General features: G+C 41.2%; 1 protein-coding gene and 1 long non-coding RNA gene across 2 annotated transcripts in view; one reads left to right on the forward strand and one right to left on the reverse strand.

Moving 5' to 3' along the window:
- Positions 1-3,010: 3,010 nt before the first annotated feature.
- The window catches only part of LOC149466499 (uncharacterized), a 45,970-nt gene continuing 27,561 nt past the window's right edge, over positions 3,011-21,419 (reverse strand). The window contains exons 2-4 of the long non-coding RNA XR_016312032.1: positions 20,489-20,534; positions 3,345-3,487; positions 3,011-3,261 (exon numbers count right to left, since the gene is read on the reverse strand). This is a non-coding gene — a long non-coding RNA (uncharacterized LOC149466499). The remainder of the gene's footprint in view (positions 3,262-3,344; positions 3,488-20,488; positions 20,535-21,419) is intronic.
- SAG (S-antigen visual arrestin) overlaps positions 19,521-21,419 on the forward strand; it is a 39,519-nt gene continuing 37,620 nt past the window's right edge. Inside the window, exon 1 of the mRNA XM_089672335.1 lies at positions 19,521-19,650. The gene's annotated coding sequence lies outside the window, so the exon portion shown is untranslated. The remainder of the gene's footprint in view (positions 19,651-21,419) is intronic.

A 21,419-nucleotide genomic window follows, 5' to 3' on the forward strand; every position in this document is an offset into this window, starting at 1 on the left:
AAACAACTTTGCAGAGCTACCATGATATAAAACTATGTTACATTCCTGTTCAAGCAAGGCAGCAAATGTACAGATATCACTTAAAGGTCACAATTGCAAAAGTGGATGCACGGATTGCATGTTTCCATTAAAGCATGTGGTGTCGGTTCTTTTGCATGTAAAAGGTGGAAGCTGAAAACATCTGTAAAATCTGCACAGGGTGAGACTGTGCAAAACGATCCAGTAAGTTTGGTTTGTATCCTCTATATTTACGTTTTTTGCTCTCTTTGGATCCATCTGGTGTGGAAGTTCTTCACCCTATCAGCACTTTTTTGTTACACAGAAAGGAGAGTGAACTGTTGGTTCATTCTTTATTAGTTTGTAAAGCACTGTCATCTCTTGTATCTAGAGGATATATGGTTTATGGTCTATTAGGTGATTCATCGCTAGTGGGCAGCAGCTACCAGCATTGATTTTGATTTTTTGTTTGTCATTTGAAGTATTTGTATTACCATCAGTGCGGGTACATTGAGGTACAAATCTTCAGCAGAGCACTCTCACTTTCCAATGCGGAGAGATACCTGTTATCCTATGTACAGCTTGCATCCGAGATGCTTGGGTGCAGGAGGTGGTTTCCATAGGCTACAAGCTAGAATTTCACTCCCAGCCCCCTCAGTTCATCACTTTCAACCTCCTTGTGTTACTGCACAGATAATCAGAACTTCAGGCAGCCCTAGTGGGTCTTTGCAATCCGGGAGTCATTGCCCAGTTCCTGTGGCAGAACAGTTTCAGGGTTTTTTACTCTAACCTGTTAATGTTACCCAAGCCATAACGGGGTATCCACCCCATCTCAAAGCCCACAATGTCTTCCTTCAGGCTAAGAAATTCTGCATGAAATCCACTAGGTTTGTCATAGCCACTTTCACCAGAGACACTTTATGGCCTTTATGTACATCAAGGACTTGTGCCTGCATGTCTCCATATTTCCTGCTTACCAGAATTTTACACACTTTGCTGTCCTTGGACTTTCTGTTTGTGCCCCTGCCCTTTGGCCTCTCTTCTGCTCCTTGAGTATTTATTCCAGTACTACACCTGTTGTGCTCTTGGTGCATCCCTATCATGGAATACTTAGGCGACCTCCTGCTAAGGGAACAGTGGGTGAAAATTCAAGAGGAGAACTTAGCCTTGACTGTCCACTCATTGCAGAGGTTTATATAGATTCTGAAACTTCAGAAATCAGTACTGGAATAGGAGTATCTGGGGCTAGCCCTAGACACAGCTCAAGCCATGAGTTTTTCAGTTTTTCAGACTTGTACTTAAAATAGTTGTAAGGCTGAAGGGTTTTTACCTTCATGCATTCTAGGTTGTCCCTGGCTTGGCTGCTCAGAAATCCATCTCTTGAGTTGGGAAATTATTCCCATCTTTTGAAAGACCCTCATGACAGATGCTAGTCTGTTGTGCTGGGAAGGAGTCCCAGCACAACAGGAGGTCTTCAGTCCAGATTCAGTCAACAAAATGTCATATTAGTGGTGTACCTTAACCATCTGGGAGGAACAAGAAGTCTTGCTGCGTCAAGAGAGGTAGACCGGATCCTATCATGGGCACAACGTCATGTTCCTCTGTTTGAATCTCCGCTCTAATTCATCCCAACGGTATTCTTTTGGGTTGAGGTCAGGACTCTGTGCAGGCCAGTCAAGTTCCTCCACCCCAGACTCTCTCATCCATTTCTTTGGGATGAGGGGCCATCCTCAAACTGTTTCCACAAAGTTGGGAGCATAAAATTATCCAAAATGTCTTGGTATCCTGACACCTTAAGAGTTCTCTTCACTGGAACTAAAAGGTCAAGCCTAACCCCTGAAATAGAACCCCTCACCATAATCCCCTCTCCACCAAACTTTACACTTGGCACAATGAAATCAGGCAAGTACCTTTCTCCTGACAACACAGACACGCCCAGTGGATTTTCAGACAGAGAAGCATGATTCGTCACTCCAGAGAACAGGTCTCCACTGCTCTAGAGTCCTGTGGTGGCGTGCTTTACACCACTGCATCTGACGCTTTGCATTGCACTTGGTGATGTAAAGCTTGGATACAGCTGCTCAGCCATGGAAGTCCATTCCATGAAGCTCTCTACGCACTGTTGTTGTGCTAATCTGAAGGCCACACACACAGAGGTTTGAGGTTTTTAGCTTTTGACTCTGCAGACAGTTGGTGACATCTGCGCACTGTGCGCTTCAGCATGCGCTGACCCCACTCTGTCATTTTTTTACGTGGCCTACCACTTCTTTGATGAGTTGCTGTTGTTCCCAGTTGCTTCCATTTTGTTATAATACCACTAACAGTTGACCAAGGAATATTTAGTAGCAAGGAAATTTCATGGACTTGTTGCAGAGGTGCCAACCTATCACGGTACCACGCTTGAATTCCCTGAGCTCCTGAGAGCGACCCATTCTTTCACAAATGTTTGTAGAAGCAGTCTGCATGCCTAAGTGCATGATTTTACACACCTGTGGCCATGGAGGTGATTTGAACACCTGAATCCAATAATTTGGAGGGGTGTCCCAATACATTTGGCAATATAGTGTGTGAAAAAATGTGTGGCTGAACAGAGCATCAGGGGAGCGAATTGGTAAGCACTTGTTTATATTATCTGCATCAATCTGTATTCTGCACAGATCAATGCAGGTTTAACTATAGGGCATATATTAAACAGTTGTTTTCTATGTGCCCTGTTCCCACCACAATGCTGTTACACTTCAATAATAAACAGGCATACCTCGGTTTACGAATTTAATTTGTTCTGCGGACTTTTTGGATAGCACAAAATTTGTAAACCGAAATGCCGTTTCCTATAGGAATGCATTGAAAACCAATTAATCTGTTCCGGAGGTCAGAAAAAAGTAAACGCTACTAAAATACCTCATGAGTTGTTCTATCAAGTCATGTGGTATTTTAGTAGTGACAACCATGTGTTAATAAACGAAGGGAGAAAATGGACTTTAAAGGCACAGAATACATATACACATATTAGTAAAATTACTTGTACTTTATTTTGACAATAAGTCATGACAGAAAAACATTTTTAGTTAAAATTCCATTGTACAATGTCCCTGCGGACAATCTCACACATCCTGCCATACTGAAGTAACAAGACTAGTGATAAGACATACTGTAACCATCAGGAAAGTCCTATGGGGGGGGTGAGGGACATTAAGCCGCTAGAAGAATGGCCCAACATGTTTCGCGACAACAATCGCTTCCTCAGGGGCTGAATTATAAAATCTAAAAAGGAAACATATACATGTAAATATATTGATTGTATCATAAACATGTGAGAATCCATATGAATATAGCATATAACTTACATATAGTATTTATGTGTGCCAAGCAACAAAAGATCTCCTATTCCCAGAGAGCGAACTCCTCTACTGCTCACATAAGGTAGGGGGCCATCCAAGAGCCAGATATTGGGGCACAATAATGGCCAGCAATCAGAAGTCTCATAGGTCTAAAAAACCATATAAGGGAGAAAGGGTCATGATATATATTACACCTATAACTAAGGTATACATAACATATGGGCTACAAATCTACCTTTAAACCAGGCTATACAGATGATAGCAATACTGATTAACTAAATATTACCTTTAATCTGGGGGCCCCTTTGTTAGAGGGGCTTCCAGATTCCGATAAGCCCCCTGCCCGCAGACCCCCACAACCACCGGCCTGGGTTGTGGGGAAGAGGCCCTTGTCCCCATCAACATGGGGACAAGTTGCCTTGGGGGGAACCCCCTGCCCCAAAGCACCCCGCCATGTTAAGGGCATGTGGCCTGGAATGGTTCAGGTGGGGGCGCTCGCTCATCGCCCCCCCCCTTTCCTGACCTGCCGGGCTGCATGCTCGGATAAGGGTCTGGTATGGATTTTGGGGGGACCCCCACACCATTTTGTTTACAATTTTGGCATGGGCGTTCCCCTCAAAATACATACCAGACCCAAAGGGCTTGGTATGGATGGGAGGGGGGACCCCACGCCATTTTTTGATTTATTATGGTGCCGGTTTTTAAATGTAATTACTGCTTTTTTATTTTCTTCACTATAGCTCAGAGATTCAGCTGTCACTTTCCCCCCAGCTAAACGGAAGAAAGTTTCCTTTTAGTTTATTTTCCTGAGTTAAAAGAAATAATGTTTCCTTTTAGTTTTTTAAAAGAAACAAAGTTTCCTTTAACTAAATGACAGCTAATTCTGTGAGCTGTAGTGAAGAAAAAAAAAAGCTGGCAATTGCATTTAAAAATCGGCACCAACATACACTTCGTATTGTGAAAAAAATTAAGTTAACCGAGGTGTTCGTAAACCGAGGTACATCTTTAGATTATAACAACCCATGCACTGACCCTCGCCACCCCTATACAGAAGACACCAGTCCACATGTGTTTTAGAATGCTTGCTGGCGTGAACAAGCCCCTGATATCTATAGGCTGCCGATGCAGCACGCTTTTGACATGAACTTAGATGCTTCTGTTAACATTTGGAATTCTTTGCAGGTTTATTTTATCTCCTTCTTACAGCATTTTACCTGATTAAAACTGCATTTGAATTTGAAATATGAGGTGGGAAACAGTTTGGATGAATACAAAAGCCCATAATTACTAGCCCAAAGGAAGGTAAATGTCTGCATTAAAGTGAACCTGCTGACATTGCTGATGCTTCTCAAAATACTCCTTGCCTGGCTGTCATTCTTTGCTTTCAATACGTTTTGAAATACAGGTATAAACTAGGGGCGGACTGACCATTTGGAAACTCGGGCACTGCCTGAGGGCCCGGGGTCAGTAGGGGACCCCATGAGATGCCCCTGGTACCTTTTTCATAGTCTTTTTTGAGTTTGGGCAAGGACACAGGGGCCCCATGATCCCCTATTGCCTGGGGGCCCCATGAGTTGTCAGTCCGCCCCTGGTATAAACAATTATATGGCAAGGAATGTGACTTTTGCTTTCATTTGTTGCATGACTGCATCGTGACTTGAAGCTGTTAACCACATGCCGCCCAGCCACTGTAGAAATACGGCGGCAGGGCGGCACGGCTGGGCAAAACCACGTTTTAAAACGTGTGTTTTCAAAACCTGTCCCGCCGATCACGGCCGTGGATCTCAGTCGCCGGGTCACAGCCGGTCGTTACCGGCTATGTCCCGGCGATTAGCGGCAATCACTGACAGAGAGCACAGCTGCAGTAGCTGTGCTTTCTGTCAGTTCCCTGACAGCTCCTGACATGCTCATCGGGACAGAAGAGTTTATCTGTCCGGATCAGTGTGTCTCCATGCAGTACACACCCCCGCCCCCTAGTAAAACACTCCCCTCACACAGTTAACCCTTTCACTGAATAATAAAGTTAACCCCTTTCTCCCCAGTGCCATTAGTACAGTGTCAGTGTTTTTCTTTTGCACTGATCACTGTATTGGTGTCACTGGGGATGTCAGTGACCCCAAGTCAGTTCCCCCTCAGTGTCAGAATGTCCGCTGTAGTCCCGCAGTCCCGCAATCCCGCAGTCCCACCATAAATCGCTGATTGCCGCCATAAGTTACTGATCGCCGCCATAAATCACTGATCGCCGCCATTATCAGTATAAAAAAAAATTAAAAATCCCAGTATCTTTCCCGCCATCTGTAAACGCTATAACTTTCACATAAACCAATTAATTTACATGTATTGGGTTTTTTTTTAGCAAAGACATGTTGCAGAATACATTTTGGCAGAAATTTATGACTAAATTTGATTTTTAAATTTTTTTTACTGGACATGTTTTATAGCAAAAAGTCCAAAATATTATTTTTTTACCTCAAAATTGTCAGCCTTTTTTTTTATAGCGCAAAAAATAAAAAACGCACAGACGATCAAATACCACCGAAAGAAAGCTCAATTTGTGGGGGAAAAAGGAGGTAAATTTCATTTATGTACCGTATTGCATGACTGCGCAATTGCCCATTAAACTACCGCAGCGCTGTATAGCAAAAAAATGGCGTAAATTGCAGTATCTATACCATAGTTTGTAGACGCTATAACTTTCACACAAAGCAACCAATATACACTTATTGGGATTTTGTTTACCAAAAACATGTAGCAGAATACATTTTGGCCTAAATTTATAACTAACTTTGAGTTTACTATATATTTTTTATAGCTGAAAGTAAAAAATATCGTTTTTCTTCAAAATTTTTGGTCTTTTTTTGTTTATAGTGTGAAACACAAAAAGTGCACAGGTGATCAAATACCACTGAAAGAAAGCTGTATTTGTGTGAAAAAAAGGACGTAAATTTTGTTTGGGTGCAGCATTGCATGACTGCGCAATTATCAGTTGAATTAGTGCAGCGCCGAGTAGCAAAAAGAGGCCTAGTCATTAAGGGGGGTAAATCCTCAGGAGGGCAAGTGGTTAAAATCAGTCCTAGCCTGACAACTATGATTTTCTGGAGTGGGTCAGCAATGGCAACCCACATATCTCTCTAATAATAAGTTTATTTTAAAATCCACGTTATCATTAATTAGCATTGTGAAAGAGCACAATCTGCTCAAAGTCAGCTATGCTTTTAAACACACCACTGTGTTATTTTTTTCTTATTATAATTTATAAATGACTTATGCATATCACATCATATACAGCCACATGTATTTCTGTAATATTTGATACTCATTTGAGAGATTCCAACCTGACATGCACTTAGAGTCGTTCAGACACTGTACAGACATCAGTGTATTATTATACAAGATCTTGTATAGTCTTGTATTTGTATTATTATTTACAATTTTTTTTCTAATTGTTCCCTGTCATTTGATCTGTTTCCCAGTTCTGGTACTTGCCAGCCTTTTCAGCCATGTTCAAGATTTTTTATTATAATTTTTACACATACCAGAGAAGATGGGGACGGTTACTATTGTGGTACAATGATGAAACTCCATTGAAAATAATGGTTCCTTTTCAGTTTTGTTTTGATGAACTGTGCTGGAACTCCCACCTAAGAGCACATTACAAAAGGTGCTGGTGAGTGCCTCACATGTATCCCTTACCGTTCTGTACCTAATCAGTGGGATTATGGTAAGATTATGTGCAGGTGACTTTAAATCTGGCAATGAGGTCAAGTGTGTCGGGCTCACAGAGGATTTACAATTCATTCTTAAGGTGCGTGACAAAATCGAGCTGACATACTGCGTGTGTGTATGGGTGTGTATTGTGAGCGTGATTAAATGTGGATGCTTACCAGCTGGCTAACCGAACATGCTGTGTCTTTAGCAAGAAAAGTACATATTGCCTAGATGAAGTTTACTGTAAATTGTCTCCTTGTTTTTAGCAATAGTTAGACAAAGGTACTAATTTGGCAGTGTGATTACTGCACAGTCACTTGAAACCCTCATCATTGGCACAATCAAATCTAGATAAACAGAATCATTTCAGGACAAAGTAACAGATTTTCCTTAAAGCCTACTCAATGTCTTCACCACACTGCTATACCAGTTTGTTTTTTGGAGACCTCGAAAATACCTTGTGCTTCTGGGTATGGAAGATCATATGACCTTCTCCCCTTCCTCCCAAGATGCAGAGCTTGAGACTGAGCACCCAATCACTAGCCAGAACACTGTCACATGGTGCAGGGTTATTAAACCCTCTGTAAGCACTAACACAGAGCTTCCACTGGGTTCCATGATTCCAACAGAGAGGGGAGGAAAAATGCAGTATCAGAGTGTGGGTAGCTTTTAAGCCAACCTGTCACTACTCCCTGAATGAACAAATGACAGATTGCTCCTAATGTTTGTGTTCACCAGGTGTGCAATATGGGAAACCTGTACTGAGAAAATCGTCTCCAGGTTACGTTTCCTGTCTGATAAGCTAATCAAAGTTTTCAATACTTTTTGAGTCACTGACATAATAGGTCACACAAGTAAAAAATCTTTACTCCAAACCAAATATGATGGTTGCCATTGCAAATCTCCTTCTGAAAACACTATGCTGACCATCTGGTTTCAATTATTTAAGTCACTGACCAGGAACAATTATGCAGGAAGAAGTCAGAGGTCTTTATCTACATACTTCTTCCAGCTTATGCCTCCATGCTTCCCTGAGTACAGTTTTCCTTTAGGCCAGAGTCCTCAGCTTAGCTTGGCTATTAATGTTTGTCACATCTACTTGTTCTATAATGTTCAAGACATTTCATAGCTTATCCAAGACACTTCTTCAGTTCTAATTTGTCACAGGCTAGCCTGCAGTTTCTTGCTTGTATATTCTTACCTCTTTACTGCAGTGCTTTTCCAGCCCTGATTCCTTTCACATGTATGGTTGGTTGTGCTCATCTATGGGCATCTATGGGCGTGGCCTGCTGTTCTGTGGGTTTTATTTCCTTCCCTTCCATCATTTCCTGGCCCGCCTTCTATTTTGCTTGCCTTTTTAAGATTTGCTCAGTCTAACTCACATTGCCTGAGCAACTTCACAGTTCTCTGAGCTCTCATTCGTTGTTACTTGTGTATCCTGTGCCTGACTACCCATGTACCAACCCTGGCTACGTTCACCATCTGTGCTTGTTTGCTATCCGTCCTGACGTCAGCTTGTCTCCTGGATTTCCTTTTGTCTCTTGCTGGTTGTACTCTGCACATGTGAGTGATCTCCACATCCTCAGCTGGGCATACCTGGGGGCCACGATCTGGTTCCTGCTTGCTGCAAGTCCATCCCCACCATCAGGGGCTCTGGAAAGAAGCAGGGTGGGGCTTAGACTCCGCACCCTGGGGAACCCCGAGTTGGTGGTCTACAATGGCTCACTACCACAGATGCTTGACAATTTGCTGAGGTCGTGAACTCCTCAAAGACACCACAGCCTCTTCTGGAACAACTAAAGTGTTTGGCGCAGAGTTGATGTCTAGTAGGCCTATCAACAATGGATTATGCAGTGTCTGCAGGAATTTTCCTCCAGTTTGGACCAGCTACAGGCTGTGTCAACATCCTCACCCTCCGTTCCGACTTCTGTTCTTGTTCCTGCTGCTCCAGCTCCCGCTGTCCCTCCTGGGGAGGGCAGTCCTTTAAAACTTCAGCTACCTACACTGCCTTGCATTTCTGGTGATCGTAAAGATTGTCAGGGCTTCATTAGTCAGTGCTCAATTCACTTCGATCTAGCTGGCCACCATTTTCCTACTATCGTTCCAAGGTGGCTTATGTGATATCACTCCTTTTTTGGAGACACTCTGGCATGGGCCTCAAGATCCTACTGTTTCCAGTCTCTCTGCCTTACTGCAAGGTTTCCGCAAAACCTTCAATGTGCCTGGCAGGTCCTCATCTGCTTTTGGAGCTCTTCTTCAGCTTTCTCAAGGAAATGTGACTGTTGGTCAATATGCAGTTCAGTTTCGCACCTTGCCTTTGGAACTGGCATGGAATAATGTGGCCCTTACTGCAACATTTTGGCAGGGTCTAGCGGATCCTATTAAGAATGAGCTAGCCAACAGAACCATTTCCACCACCCTGGATGACCTGATTGCTCTTAGCATCCAAATCGATGTTCGCTTCCAGCAGCAAGATCTGGAAAAGACTGGTCCACGTTGCCCCCCCATGGGTCGTTTAGCTTCTGTTGTTCAGAAAGCTCCAGAAAAACCAATCTCTGCAGTTTATCATCATCTGAAGAGCTTATGCAATTAGGCAAGACACGCCTCACTCTACAAAAGCACCTGAGACTTGGTCTATGTCTTTACTGTGGGATTGACGGTCATATAATAAAGTCCTGTCCTTTCTGTCCGGGAAACTCTCAGATCTAGGTCGCTCGGAGGGAGGTGATCTAGACCAGAGCCTGTATTCTGCCACCTTTCCTCAATTAATCATACCTGTCTCCATTCATTGGGGCCTGCACTTGTATCGATTTTATGCATATGTGGACTCTGGGGCAACCGGGAACTTCATTGAGCAGACTTTGGCCGCTGAATTGGGCATTCCTCTCATTTCTCCTAGATTGTAAGCTTGAAAGAGCAGGGCCCTTGACCCCCTCGTGTTTTGTTTTGTTACTGTATTGTCTCATGTTCTGTCCCCCACTATAATGTACAGCGCTGAGCAAACCTTTTAGCGCTATATAAATACTGTATAATAATAATAATAATTTCCTTGGAGGTGCCCCTTTCAGTATTTGCAGTTGATGGCTATTGACCTCCAACCTGGGCCTACTCCACCTCGAGGTAAAGTCTACCCTCTCTCCATTCCAGAGACTCATTTCATATCTGAGTATGTCCGGGAAAATCTGCAGAAAGGATTTATCCGTAAGTCTAATTCTCATGCTGGGGCTGGCTTTTAATTTGTGGAGAAATAGGATGGTATGCTCTGTCCCTGCATTGATTATAGAGGTCTTAAAGCCATCACCATTAGGGCTTATGTATACTGCAGCTGCTAAACTAAAGTTTAGGAGCAGTTGTGCATTTTTTTCAGCAGCCCCTGAACTCTACTTTATGTTTTCCTATGTGTCCATGTACACATACTGTAGTCCTTTACAGTAGTTTACAGGCAGTTGAGGTTACAGGCATTTTTTTGAAAGCACACAAATCACGTTCTGGAGTACAGTTTACCTGCGTTTCAAACTCCAAACACCCCGGCACCTGGTGTAAGCAACTTTGTTACTCAAAGATGGAATCCACTACACTGGACGCTCACTGGAGTGGCGTGCGTTCCACTGCGGATGTGACATTGGCAGAAGTTGCGTCATCAAACCTCGACGCGTTTCGATACAAGATCAACATCAGGAAGTGCTAGCAAAGCTGATTACACCAGGTGCCGGTCCAGGCACTTTGTGAGTTTGTTTTTATCAATTTTACCCCCAATAATTATACGATACAGGTTTACACTATGGGATGTCCCTTTTATCCTATTTTTTCTCTTCACATACTGATATATATTTATCCAATTCTTTGTACCTGCGGGGGTCTGGAGACCACTAATCTTTTGGCATATACTTTGTTCAGCCTTACGGACCATCCTGGGATATGAGTATAGGCTAAGAATCTGGAGATAACCAGCATTTTGGGATTAACCCCTGAAGTGTGAATGACCATTCTAGAAATAGATGGTCATTGGATAGTGGTGAGTGTCAGTCCATGTGGGGTACTATTGTCAAGCACACACTTTTTTGAAGATGATTTATTGATCAAGATGTAACATTTACTTGATCACCAACACAAGCACTGGGTTCATATATTTGGGACTGGTTATGATTGAATACATGCACATATTTTGTCTTCCTTTTTTTTTTCTTTTGTTTGATTATGCGCGGTCCAGTTGTTTCCTATACGTGTGTCATTGTCTATCTTAACGACATACTCATCTTTACTCCAGATTTGAACACTCATCGTCAGCACGTATGTACGGTTCTACTTCTCAGAGACCACCGCCTGTATGCAAAGTTGGAGAAGTGCCACTTCGAGCAAACCCAGGTTCCCTTCCTAGGCTACATAGTCATGGATAAAGGGCTGCTTATGGATCCAGCCAAACTTCAGTCCATCTCCAACTGGCCCCAGCCCTCTGGTCCGAAAGCCATGCAGCGTTTCTTCACTAATTTCTGTCTTCAGTTCCTTCCTGATTATTCCTCACTGGTGGCCCAATCACTTCTTTGACCCTAAAGGGTGCCAACACCAGAACCTGCCCTCCTGAGGCAAACAAGGCTTTCCACAAACTCAAATCCACCTTTCTCTCTGCATCTATTCTCATACCTCTGTGATTGTTTGCTATTTGTCCTGACCTCGGCTTGTCTCCTGCATTTCATTTTGTCTCTTGCTGGTTTCACTCTGCACGTGCAAGTGGTCTCTGCATTCTCAGCTGGACATACCTGAGTGTCGTGACCTGGTTCCAGCTTGCTGCAAGTCCATCGCCACCATCAGGGGCTCTGGTGAAGATGCAGAATCGGGCCTAAACTCTGCATCATAATTACCATAAAAAGGCATATATTGTTGTCAAAGACCAGGATGGCAGGTATGGAATTTGTGGAACCACCCTGTTCCAGTTTCATAATCCCATCCTTGATGTCAGGAAGTCTGCATAAGTGTTATTCTCAACATCCACCTTGACACATTCCATGGTGATTGGATTAAAGTGCTTGTGTTATTTGTGTGACTATAAATCCTAAGGTATATTTGGCAATTTGGACAGGATGCCTGAGCTCATCTCTAGTGCCATTATATTTGTGAAGATTCTCATTTATTTAGGTATCACCATGGTATAGATAGTAGTAGGACAGTTGTGCTCAAAAGTTTTCACACCCTGGCAGATATCGTGCAATTTTGGCATTTATATTGAAAATATGACTGATCATGCTAAAAAAAAAATGTCTTTTATCTAAGGATAGTGATCATATGAAGCCATTTATTATCACATAGTTGTCTGGATCCTTTTTAAGTAATAATAATAATAAAATAAATCACCCAAATGGCCCGGATCAAATGTTTACATACACTGGAATGTTTGGCCTTGGTATAGACCAGCAATGGGCAAACTACGGCCCGCGGGCCGTATACGGCCCGGCGGACCTTTTAATCCGGCCCGCGGAGCTAGGCTCCCGCAAGGCCAGTGGTCGGCAAGCCGCGGCTCTTTACAAATTTAGATGCGGCTCTCCTGTGTGCCGGGCGCCCGCTCCCCTCCCTCCTCTCCTCCTCTCCCCTCCCTCCTCTCCTCCTCTCCCCTCCCCTCCTCTCCTCTCGGATGGCCGCCCCCCCTCTCGGATGGCCGCCCCCCTCCCTCCTCTCGGACGTCAGGACTCTGCAGCTGTCAGGATGTAGGCGGGGCAGCGTGACGAACTCCTCTCACAGTCCTCCCTGAAGACCAGAACGGCGCGGGAATACGAGAGGAACGCGCGGACCAAAGGTAAGTGAATTGACACAGGGGGGGGACTTACTATATGGGGGATGAATTACTATATGGGGGACTTACTATATGGGGAATGAATTACTATATGGAGGACTTACTATATGGGGAATGAATTACTATATGGGGGACTTACTATATGGGGAATTAATTACTATATGGAGGACTTACTATATGGGGAATGAATTACTATATGGGGGACTTACTATATGGGGAATGAATTACTATATGGGGGACTTACTATATGGGGAATGAATTACTATATGGGGGACTTACTATATGGGGAATGAATTACTATATGGAGGACTTACTATATGGGGAATGAATTACTATATGGGGGACTTACTATATGGGGGATGAATTACTATATGGGGGATGAATTAATATGGGGGATGAATTACTATGTGGGGGATGAATTACTATATGGGGGATGAATTACTATGGGGGATGAATTACTATATGGGGGATGAATTACTATAGGGGGGATGAATTACTATAGGGGGGATGAATTACTATGGGGGACGAATTACTATATGGGGGACGAATTACTATATGGGGGACGAATTACTATATGGGGGACGAATTACTATATGGGGGATGAATTACTATGGGGGATGAATTACTATATGGGGGATGAATTACTATGGGGGATGAATTACTATATGGGGGATTAATTACTATGGGGGATTAATTACTATGCTTACTATGGGGGAATATTACTATACTTACTATGGATGACACATACACATCATTCATCTACTCTTGGTCCGGCCCCCGGGTCCAATATATGAACCCATTGCGGCCCTCAAGTCAAAAAGTTTGCCCACCCCTGGTATAGACACACAAGGTTAATTTCCTACATCTGTGGCTTTTTAAATTGCAATTAGTGTCTGTGTATAAATATTCAATGAGTTTGTTAGCTCTCACATGGGTGCACTGAGCAAGCTAGAAACTGAGCCATGGGTAGCAGAAAAGAACTGTAAAAAGACCTGTGTAACAAGGTAATTGAACTTTTTAAATATGGAAAAGGATATAAAAAGATATCCAAAGCCTTGAATATGCCATTCAGTACTGTTCAATCACTTATTAAGAAGTGGATCTCTTGATACTAAGTCCAGATCAGGTAGACCAGCCACAACTTTGCATACAAAGAAAAATACACAGGTAACCTTAGCAGAAATTCAGGCTGCTCTGGAAAAAAAGACAGTGTGGTTGTTTCAAGAAGCACAATACTATAATACTTGAACAAAATGGATGGCCAAGTTGCCAGAAAGAAGTCTTTACTGTAGCAATGCCACAGAAAAGCATGGTTACAATACACCTGACAACACCTTGACACCCCTCACAGTGCCTGGCACACTGTAATCTGGAGTGATGAGGCCAAAATAGAGCTTTATGGTCAAAACCATAAGTGCTATGGTTGGAAAGGAGTCAACCAGGCCTATAGTGACAAAAAAACTATCGCAACTGTGAAGCATGGTGGTGGTTCACTGATGTTTTGGGGGTGTGTGAGTTCTAAAGCCACAGAGAAATTTGTGAAAATTGATGGCAAGATGAATGCAGCATGTTATCAGAAAATACTGGCAGACAATTTGCATTCTTATGCACGAAAGCGGAGCATGGGATGCCAAGTTGACCCTCCAGTGGTTACAGCAGAAAAAAGGTGAATGTTCTGGAGTGGCCATCACAGTCTCCTGACCTTATGCAAGATGACCAAAGGCTTTGCATGACCTGGAGGCATTTTGCCAAGGCGAATGGGCAGCTAAACCACTTGCAGGAATTCGGGGACTCAGACAACTGTGACAAAAGACTGCATGCTGTCATTGATGCTAAAGACGGCAATACACAGCATTAAGTATTAAAGGGTATGCAGACTTCTGAACAGGGGTCATTTCATTTGTTTACTTGTTACCATGTTTTGTTTTATAGTGTCACAGGAACACCTTCTTTATCAGGTTGATAGAGAAGCAGGATTGCTTTGAAACACATATATTTTGGGGTACACAATGGTAACAACAGGAGGCTTTCAGTTTTTGGAGTCCAGACCTTGCTACAGCTCCATTCATCTCTGCCTGGAGTGTCATTTCCACTTCAGCCCGTGCTCTCCCCAGCATGTGGCCAAGGCAGGGATCTGGGATAACTCATATATTGACTCTGGACTTATCTTCCAAGCCAGCTGACAAGCCTCTATACCCCACAGTTATTTGTGAGTGCAACTATTTATGTCCCTTGAAAAAGTGAGAGTATGAATAAAGACAGGACTCTCAGCTGGTAAAAAGCAACATCTGCTGAGCTATGAAAGCCATGCTGCACCTTTTTACTGTACTGTAAGTACAGGCTGTGCCTTTTTATTTGCAGTGCTAGGTACTGTATATTTAAGCATTAGCGTTTGGCAAACAACAGATTTTTGTTTACTTTCTTTTTGCCTTTGTACAGCCTGTCACTAAGAATATATAATGTTGGTTATACAAAAACTAATGTCTCTGGTTCCCACTATAATTGTAATCCTCATGCAATGATGACGACATTTATTTAAAAAAAAAGATTGATCAAAAGTCATCACAATATCTTTTACATGTAATAATCACAGTCAATTAATCAATATAAATGTTTTATTTTTTTAATATTATTGTGTAGGTAGTAGACATGGATATACTGTATATTTTCTGTAACTCATCTCCAGCCCTCTGTCATGTGCAGTAGTTCCATAACACCCAGAGACTTTGTAGCCCAAGGAAGGAATTCAATTTGAGCCAGATTGGTAAAAACATTGAAGGGAAGTTAATTCATCCATTATCAAGTAATATCACTAATTTTAATACTGTACAGCTAATTACCAGTTAAATTACTAAGAATATTTGTACATTTATGGATTTATATTAATGTTTTTTAATCCTTGTTTAGTCCTAATAGTTACTATCATAAATATGCTAGCAGGAGGGAAGCACAAAATCAAATTTATAGTTAACAATTGGGAATTGGACCTAGGAGAAACTATATATCCTAAAGACTAGCTTACTGGATTTACTAGACTGGAAGAACAGCTTCCATAATCATATATTTCACAATTATTGAAGCTACCTATAAAGTTATCTTCAGACGTAATATGTTCCAAATGCACCTCCTTTATATTTTTAACAATGCAATCATCCCAGAACATTCTTCCTCATTTGTTGGACATTAGAGATGAGCGAATCGAACATGGCGAAGTGGAATTCGTTTTGAATATTAGGAAAAATTCGATTCGCGCCGAATCCGAATATTAGCAAACTTCGGATGCACGAATCGAATTTTCCCCGATCGGCCGATTTTCATCCCTTCTACAGCCGGCAAAAAGTGTCCCTGCAGAGAGCTCCGCTATTTCTGACAGTTCTCTGACAGTTCCTTCACATTTACAGCGGTTGAAACATTGTATCTATTTGTTTCCATTTAGGATACAGATATTTTTATTCGGAAACAAATAGATACAATGTTTCAACCGCTGTAAATGTGAAGGAACTGTCAGAGAACTGTCAGAAATAGCGGAGCTCTCTGCAGATACACTTTTTGCTGGACTGGAATTCTTCTTATTTTCATCCTACTTCTTCTTCTTCTTCTTCTTCTTCATCCTCTTCTTCTTCTTCTTCATCCTCATCCTCTTCTTCTTCTTCATCCTCATCCTCTTCTTCTTCATCCTCATCCTCTTCTTCATCCTCATTCTCTTCTTCTTCATCCTCATCCTCTTCTTCATCCTCATCCTCTTCTTCTTCTTCATCCTCATCCTCCTCTTCTTCTTCTTCTTCTTCATCATCCTCATCTTCTTCTTCTTCTTCCTCACCATCATCCTCTTCTTCTTCTTCTTCATCCTCATCCTCTTCTTCATCCTCATCCTCTTCTTCTTCTTCATCCTCATCTTCTTCTTCCTCATCCTCCTCTTCTTCTTCATCCTCATCCTCTTCTTCTTCTTCTTCTTCTTCTTCTTCTTCATCCTCTTCCTCTTCCTCTTCTTCTTCTTCTTCATCCTCATCCTCTTCTTCATCCTCATCCTCTTCTTCTTCATCTTCATCCTCTTCTTCTTCATCATCCTCATCCTCTTCTTCTTCATCATCCTCATCCTCCTCTTCTTCTTCTTCTTCATCCTCATCCTCTTCTTCTTCTTCTTCTTCCTCACCATCATCCTCTTCTTCTTCACCATCCTCATCCTCTTCTTCATCCTCATCCTCTTCTTCTTCTTCTTCTTCTTCATCCTCATCCTCTTCTTCTTCTTCATCCTCATCTTCTTCTTCTTCATCCTCTTCTTCTTCTTCTTCATCCTCTTCTTCTTCTTCTTCTTCTTCATCCTCATCTTCTTCATCCTCCTCTTCTTCTTCTTCTTCATCCTCCTCTTCTTCTTCTTCTTCATCCTCATCCTCTTCTTCTTCATCCTCATCCTCTTCTTCTTCTTCTTCCTCATCCTCATCCTCTTCTTCTTCTTCTTCTTCTTCTTCTTCCTCATCTTCTTCTTCCTCATCCTCTTCTTCTTCTTCTTCATCCTCATCTTCTTCTTCTTCATCCTCATCCTCCTCTTCTTCTTCTTCTTCTTCATCATCCTCATCCTCTTCTTCTTCATCATCCTCATCATCATCCTCTTCTTCTTCTTCATCCTCATCCTCTTCTTCATCCTCATCCTCTTCTTCTTCTTCTTCTTCTTCATCCTCATCCTCTTCTTCTTCCTCACCATCATCCTCTTCTTCTTCATCCTCATCCTCTTCTTCATCCTCTTCTTCTTCTTCTTCTTCTTCCTCATCCTCTTCTTCTTCTTCCTCATCCTCTTCTTCTTCTTCCTCATCCTCATCCTCCTCTTCTTCATCCTCATCCTCTTCTTCTTCTTCCTCATCCTCTTCTTCTTCTTCATCCTCATCCTCCTCTTCTTCTTCTTCATCCTCATCCTCTTCTTCTACTTCTTCTTCTTCCTCACCATCATCCTCTTCTTCTTCTTCATCCTCTTCTTCATCCTCATCCTCTTCTTCTTCTTCCTCATCCTCTTCTTCTTCTTCCTCATCCTCTTCTTCTTCTTCCTCATCCTCATCCTCTTCTTCTTCTTCTTCTTCTTCCTCATCCTCCTCTTCTTCTTCTTCTTCTTCATCCTCATCCTCATCCTCTTCTTCTTCTTCTTCATCCTCATCCTCTTCTTCTTCCTCTTCCTCATCCTCTTCTTTTTCATCCTCTTCTTCCTCTTCTTCTTCTTCATCCTCTTCTTCATCCTCTTCCTCTTCTTTTTGTCTTCCTCTTGCAGGTCACTGCTCATGCGCAGATTTTTTATCGGCAAAAAATCGTCCGATTTGCCCACTATTGCCGCGGGTGCTGTATGGCCTCCCATTGCTGCTGCCTCCACCGCCACACTGTGGCTCCACACTCTGGTTTTGGCCCCGTGACTGCCCAAATGAGTGAAGTGTGCGGTGATTCTAAGATCGACGGCACTCATCTGCATGTCATACTGACTGACAGTATTTTTTCTCTTCCCCAGCAGACTCCAAGGGCATTTAAATTAAAGGTACAGTGTTCTGCACTAATATAAAGGCTCTCTGAAGCCTAGAAACCCTTTTTATAAGTTAAATTCGCAGCGAATAAATTTGCATCGAATCGAATTTATTCCGCAAATTCTTCGAATCAGCCGAATCGAATTTTTGAATAATTCGCTCATCTCTATTGGACATGTCTGAAAATCTGCAAATTATGGATAAAAATTTACAGTTTGATATATACTGTATATATATATATATATATACATACTAATTTTTAATTGCCTGAATCAAACTTTGTGATTCTACTCAACTGTTCAATCCCAAATATTCCTAGACATTCCGGTTAATTCATTTGTACATTTTTTCTTGCACCCAAAATTATAATGGCTATCTCTTGGAATTCATCATAAATATTTTTTGAATGATTTATCTAAAATTTGGACTAGATAATGATCAATGATAATCTCAAAGCATTTTTAAATGATAAAGTAGAAGACTTTAGGAAGGTCTAAAACCCTTAGCTTAAAGATACATTCATTCAACTATCATAAATGTAAATCTTTACCTTAATCTTTTTCTTATACCCTACTGTTCTTTCCTCACCTCATTTTTTTCTTCTTTCCTTGTTCTATTCATTCTAAATGATACAGTTATAAATTTTTGTCTTACTGATGTGAATTTTTTATTTTATTCTGTTTTTTTTATGTAAATTTTTTTTTTATGTTAAGTATCAAGACAAAATGAAAAAAAATCTTGCTAATTTAAAAAAATCATATTAATATTTACATTGTGGTGTGTATATTCCATACAAAGTGATGGAATGCTTATTACCAGCAGTATAACTAATGACCACAGAGAAAAACAATATTTTTTTTTTTTGCCAGTCATAATAGTGAGCAAAATATAACAAATGATAGTTGGATGCATGGGTGTAACACATTGAAGGTTTTGTTTACCGGAAGATGCAATTTGTAGGCAGTTGGTTGCCTTCTCATATAAAAGCCATGTCAAGATGTTTGGACTCAAGCCTTGTAGCATGACCTCCTTGCCAACCCTTGATGAAAGCAGCAGGTACACATAATGACCATAATAACTATGCCTATGCTATGTCCTACAACTTCTTGTTAATGCTCATTGGTGCTGACACAGATACTTCTGGCTCATCTCCTAATCCCACTTCCTTCACACCCTCAGTTGAGGATTAATTGGGTTTTCTCCTCCCCACCCTCCTGCTGCTGCTACATATTGGGCTGCTGGTACTTGGTAGACAGAATCTATCATTGTTTATACCTGGAATCTACAGATCCCTCACTTGATCTTCCTTCTGTGCATAGTAAGAAATTGTGAATGATTTATTGGGATTACAATAGCGATTTTATTGTTTTATATCTTAACTATGAGACTTTTTAAAACAAATTATCTTTAGTATTTACTGCTGTAGTGTAATTGTATTTGTTTTTTTCCTCTAGATATTTGGCTATGATGTAATTCTAAATATATTTGCATGTTAAATACGTGATTTTTCTTTAACTGAAAAACAAGGACTCTACCGCTACGAAAATGCATTGTTTTCATTGAAATTACAATTTCATTTTAAGCAAAATCTAAAGTTCCTTAAACATTCCAATTTCTGTTTACCAAAAAATAACAATATTCTGAAGAATTAAGAAGCATTGCTTCCTAAACACTGTGCTTTGAATAATAGGAATAATAGGAACAGAAGAAAACAAGACAAAGGGATAACATGAAAAAGTGAAACAGCGCAAAATAAACTACTGTATGCTTCAAACATCTAATTATGTGGTAAAGAAATTCCTACTTTTTAAAATTTAGCTTCACACATCTGGACGAGGTGCACATAGGCTCACTTTGCTACAGCCCACAAGTCTATGGATGCTCTTGCTACACAAAAAATTGCCATCAATGCAACAGAGAAAACCTAGCTTTTATTGCAATGTATACTTTACACTGAAAGGCAAATTCTTCTGCAAGAAGTCACTCTACAAGTGTCAGTTTTTACTATTAAAACTTTTTGTTATATCATCATTATTAATGCATATATAAACCCCAAAACTCAACTGTAATATATTACAGCTTATTACTAGTCAGTAATGGCTGCATTCATTTTCACTTTTCTGGCTAAGAACATTTTTATCAATTACAGAAAATACCCTTTAATTTCACCAGAGATCCAGAGTCCTTGTCACTTCCTGTCAGCTAAAAGAGAAAGCACAAAGAAAATTATTTTTCTTATTTAAACTTCAAGTCCCATCAACCTATAATGTAATGGAGATTAATAAAGGCAGACATGTTTGAAGTCCAGCCTATATGACAACCGTGGCTCCCTCTATAGCTTTTGCATAAAAATTGGATGCCAAGAGAGAGGAATTTGTTACTCACAGGATTACCAAGTGAAAATAAAATGAAAAAATCCTGAAATTACTGTACCTTTAAAGAGAAAATATGATTTTAGCATCACAGTTGACTGTCATCTAAATTTTAGATTTTTGTTTTTGATGGCATTTTTTAAAGTTCTGGTTCATGTATAGGCAGATTGGATGCGATTTGAACCACATGCAATCCACATGGCATGTGAAATAACATTGCTTCCTATGGTGTCTGTTCACATATGTCTGGTGCACTTGCAGTGTGGATTGAAAAAGAGTCATGTTCGATTTCTGAGCAGTGTGGTCTGGTTCAGGTGCAGAGCACAGGCTATTGACTTCAATGGGAACTGCTTCCAAACCACGCATGTATAAACAGGGTAAAATCCTGACCTGATCCTGTCCTGAACTTGATGTAAACCTGAACTGAAACGCTGAACAACTACTGTGTCAATTAGTTGTGAAACCTGAGCTTCAATCCGCACCGCACATGTGTGAATCAGCTCAAAAAATTAGCTAGAAGGAATATTTGAGTACTGCTTTTTGAAAATCCTAAAAAGAAGCAATGTTTTCAAAGCACACAAACTGCAATTTTACATTCTAGGAAAACCATGGGGTGCATTTATAAAACATTTGCTTAGCTGTTCATCCATCAAAACGGCATATACTGTAAATTTGTTGTTTGCAATTGGGGTCAAATATTCTTTGCATATCGAAT

Source organism: Staurois parvus, unplaced genomic scaffold, assembly GCF_062004578.1.
Source record: "Staurois parvus isolate SC_StPar_1 unplaced genomic scaffold, SC_StPar_1.0 ptg000126l, whole genome shotgun sequence".
NCBI classification, from domain to species: Eukaryota; Metazoa; Chordata; class Amphibia; order Anura; family Ranidae; genus Staurois; species Staurois parvus.